Genomic DNA, 4,686 nt, shown 5'->3' on the forward strand with positions numbered 1-4,686 from the left:
ACCTAAGAAATTTTCGGTCCAAGTAAACATTGATTTAATGTTCATAGAGATTAGAAGTTAATAAGATGAAAATGATTCAAACATACATTCTTTAAAATCCGACATTCAACTTGAAGTACTGGAAGGGCCTTCTATTAAAAAAAAAACTTTGAAAAAAAATAATAAATAAAATAAAAACTTTGGATTAAAATATAAATTTGCTTCTCTTTAAGTGGCTCTGGCTTTAGGTAAGCATAACCCTTCTATCTTATCAACTCTGTATTTAATGATTTCAGATCCTTCACCACCTCCTTTTGCTGCTATAAATGTAATTGTAATGTCTCTCCTTTGCACTTATTCACGTTATTTCTCTTTCCTCAAGAAAATTTTACCTTCAAAAGGCTTCTGGTCACCCCTATTCCTTTTCCCTTACACCATAAGTAGTAAATATGTTGTACTTTGCAAAAACAGGATCCAGCAGAGGGAATGTTAGTAAAGCATATCCATGCTTCCTGGTAATGAAAGAAAGATCCAGAGTGAGGGCATTATTGGGGGAAAACTTTTAACTACTTCTTAAAGAGTTTTAATAAAAATTTTAAAATTGTTTTTTGGAATAGCTTATTCTAGCACCATAAAGCAGAGGTGCTTTGGAAGAAAGGTCAGCAGATGGGCCAGAGTTGCAGAGGGCAGTGTAGTGGACTAGACGCGGAGTAAAAGTTATCAAGGATTTGGAGTTCAAAGAGACCGTATCCTTTTTCTTCATCCCAGTCCTACACTTCACAACAGAAAAGAGAAAGTGAGCTGTCATAGAGATAGTCTTTGACATGTCACAGGCTGGTATGGGGGAGGAGGTAGAGGACACACAGTGTCCCCTCTGGCCTATTTTCTTGTGTCATGTGTCACAGCACACGGGGCACAACAACCAGTGTGACCTGGGTGGAAATGTCACACCACTTCTCAGAATGCTCTTTGGTTAGCAAGCATTCAGATGGCCAAGTAGCTCTGATTTCTGCTCTTTGGCCGAAAACAAAAGAGGAGAAAAAGTCACCGCCATAATCAAAGGACAGGTGGCCGGCTCTGCCTATAGAAAGCAAGGAGTTAAGTTTACAACCTAGGCCGGTGGCCCTCATTATTTACAAAAGGCTGTTTTTGAATTTAAGAATGTGCTGTCTTTTGAGACTCTAGCGAGCAGGTTGTTTATTTGGGAGGGAGTCCTGAGAAGCACGAGGAGAGAAGTCGGGATGAAACAGAAAAGGATGGAGGCCAATCAAGGTTATGTTTTTGAGCAAGCTGCAGCTGTTAGCAACGGGGGCTCCCATCACCCTGAGGAACCAGAGAGGCAATGCAGACCATCCCTCGGGGACAACCTACACCGGGGATACTTAGCCTCCGACTCTCTCAGTCATTGGCCAAGGGCTACTCCCAAGGGACCTTAATGCCGCAGCACTTCCAGCACAGCCTCCCCAGGGGCCAAACACACCTCACAGAAGCCAAAGAAAACCTCACACAGAGGCCCGGGCCTGCTAAACCAAGCAGCAGAGAGGATGGGAGTGGGGATGTCGAGGAGGGAGCAGATACGGGCCGGGCATCACCCGCCCTTTGCTACACCTCGTTCTCACAGGATCAGACTCCAAACGCCACCATATTTACCATCTGACCCGAAAATGAGGGAAGGGAGGGAAACGATTCTTGTACGCAAGAGACGACTAGAGCAACTCTATTTTAAAAGGGTAACCTCCCTACTCTAAATGTCTTGAGCCTTTTAGAACTTAATATTATATTAGCTTAGAGCAGGGGTGGCATGCTAGGGCCCTCAAGCCAAATCCAGCCTGCCAACTGTTTTTGTATATGGCCCCCAAGCTAAGGATGGTATTGATGTTTTTAAATGGTTGGGGAAAAGTCAGAAGAAGACTGTTTCATGACACGTGAAATTAATGTGAGATTCAGATTTCATTGCCCGTAAATATTTATTGGAATACAGCTACGCATATCCGTTTACACAATGCCGAAGGTTGTGCTGTGGATGGCAGAGCTGAGTAGCTGTGACAGAGACCATCTGGGCTTTGAGGCTGAAAATTTTCCCCCTCCGGCCCTTTACAGAAAATCTGCCAGCCCGTCATTTAGAACCAGACTCATTCTCATCGAATCTTCAAGGTAGTAGTGATCCCCTGGGGTGGGGTCAGGGGGTGGTCTCTTCCTTTCTTTAAGGAGAATCGAAAGCCCTGATTAGGCTCCATCAGGCAGTGTCTGAGCTTCTTGGATAAGGACGACTGTTAGGCTTCCCACCCCATGTGGACCCGAGCAGAACAAACACTGACTGTCTCCCATTAGTGCCAACATAAAACGTGTGGTTTCCTGCTGGTAAAGCATGTCATACGGAACGAGATTGTTACAAGCTGGGGGTGAAAGTGGCATAAACTTTAAGATTTAGAATCTCTGTCTTCTCCAGTACGAAACGTAACACTTTTCAAACACCTGCCCCGTGGAGAGTTTTTCCAGACGTAAATTCACACTGGAAACTCATGTTGGAACCCTTGAAAAGGAGGTGATTTTGAGAAAGGGGATGAAAAGATCCCAGACCAAGAGGTAACTCTGGAAAAAATAGGACAGGTGGGTGGTAGCAGGTGAGAGAGAGCTTCACGAATATTATGTAATCATCGGGGATCAAGCTAATAAATTTTAACGGCGGACTAAAGATTCATATAAACCACTGGATGCAGAGCAAAAGAACTGGTAACTTTAATCAGATCCTAAGGGAATCCAGGGTGCCAAGTTTAAGCCGGCCCCTAGCCACGCGGTTGCTGGTTCAATCGTGGAAGCACGGACGAGATATGTAAACAAGGTCTTTTCCAGACAGTGCTACATGGATCTATGGTGTGCTATAAATCAGCATTCTGTTCCTGAGAAGGCCGCAGTCCGTTCTCGAGGCCTTGTTTACAGGAGAACGTCAGTATTCTCTGGGCAAGCACGTCACTGTGAAGAGAACTTTAAATAGCACAAGAGAAAAGTGTTCTTGGTAGTCACACCGCCTGTGATAAACTCTGAAGTACAAATGAGAAGTGGAAGTGAACGTGAAACGTATGCCTCGTCCTCAAACTTGGTGAAAATGAAATGTACAAGAAAAGTTGGATCCCTGCCATGACACCCATTACAGTGTAGGCGAAGGCTCTGACCTTTCGTGTTATACTTACTGTGTTTTTGACACATTTAGTCAATTAAAACGGGTGAAGTGTAATTTGTTTTTCTTAAGTTTAATACAGCATGTCAATAGAAGTTAACCAAAATTTATAGTTGGAACACTAAAGCTGCCACATGCACTTAAACAAATGAACACAATTCATCATGGTTGAAATAAAGAGAACATCACGGGCATTTGACTTTATACTCATGTAAGCGCGTAGCCAAATATAGGAAAGCAAGCTCCTTCTCACACTTCCAATGGAAAAGACGTTTTAGTTCACATTAAATATTGGTGTGAAAAACCTGGCAGGTATCCAGTCCTAAGGAGTGTTAGGGTTGGCACTTCCACTGTGTACTCTTAGTATAAATTGTTGTAGCGTTTATTTGACATGGAATACCCAAAGGATTGATGAGCAAAGGGAGGAAGATTTTTTTTTATTGTGCTGTATTACCTTTTTCAGACATCTATACTAAGCCTTTACATCTTCAAAGTCCAAACAAGCAGCCACCTGTATTCAGTCGGTACAAGATATTTTTCATGAAACGATAGCTTGCCTTTTTATAAACCTATAAAAGCACACATTTTCCATTTTTATTAGTCAGCAAAGCAGTGGTGGATTTAATAATAAAACTTACAAATGCAGTTTCTTTATAGACAGTTTAACTTTTTTGCTTGTTTAAAATGTCACAAGAACAACCAAACTGATTTCACAGTTTCTGTCTCGAACACATAGTAACAAGTAGCTACAATTTTGTATAGCTTTATATTTAAAAAATTGACCTAGCACTCAGACCATTTAGATTGCAACCCACAGACTCCTAAAGATTTAAGAGAAACATGATACCAGGAGGGGGAAATTATCTACTACAACCTAACACATGTATTAGATTTTGGCATCCGTAATATGTATGTCATTTACATACAGCTACAGTAATCATGCACTCTGAATTTCTAAGAGCAATCGCAGTGCCTATGTAAAAATACGAGTGGGACGTTTGAATAGGCTTTTTTTTTTGGCCACACGGCAGGGCTTGAGGGATCTTAGTTTCCTGACCAGGGGTCGAACCTGGGCCCTGGCAATGACAGTGCAGAGTCCTAACCACTGGACCACCAGGAATTCCCTTGAATAGGTTTTAAAAGTTGGGACTGGCATAAGTAAATCAAGCTGTAATATTTGGGCACTAGCATAATGGCATAAAGAAACAGTTTTGTAAGATTTCAGATTTTAAATAGATAGAAGACATATGTAATAAATCCACAAATAATCATATTTGAAAAATACATAGGCTGACCCTACTGTTCTCTTTAAACACCTAACCCAAGACTTTTACACTGGAGAAGACTGGTTTTAATGTTCAGCAAAATCAATTATGTGAAACATAATCAATGGTTTCAATGCTTAAAGTTTATGTCTTCATACTAAAAGACTACCACTAATCTGAATTATGACAAAATTATTTCTCTTAGTCTTTAGGTAAGTTCACCCATGTCAAACTTACAGAACTAGCATCTTAGCCTCCTGAGAT

General features: G+C 41.4%; 1 non-coding gene across 1 annotated transcript; it reads right to left on the bottom strand.

Moving 5' to 3' along the window:
• Positions 1-4,205: 4,205 nt before the first annotated feature.
• Positions 4,206-4,277, bottom strand: TRNAD-GUC (transfer RNA aspartic acid (anticodon GUC)). Its single transcript has one exon. It is a non-coding gene; the product is annotated as a tRNA-Asp (tRNA).
• Positions 4,278-4,686: the final 409 nt, after the last annotated feature.

Source organism: Neophocaena asiaeorientalis, unplaced genomic scaffold (assembly GCF_003031525.2).
Source record: "Neophocaena asiaeorientalis asiaeorientalis breed wild unplaced genomic scaffold, Neophocaena_asiaeorientalis_V1.1 scaffold180, whole genome shotgun sequence".
NCBI classification, from domain to species: Eukaryota; Metazoa; Chordata; class Mammalia; order Artiodactyla; family Phocoenidae; genus Neophocaena; species Neophocaena asiaeorientalis.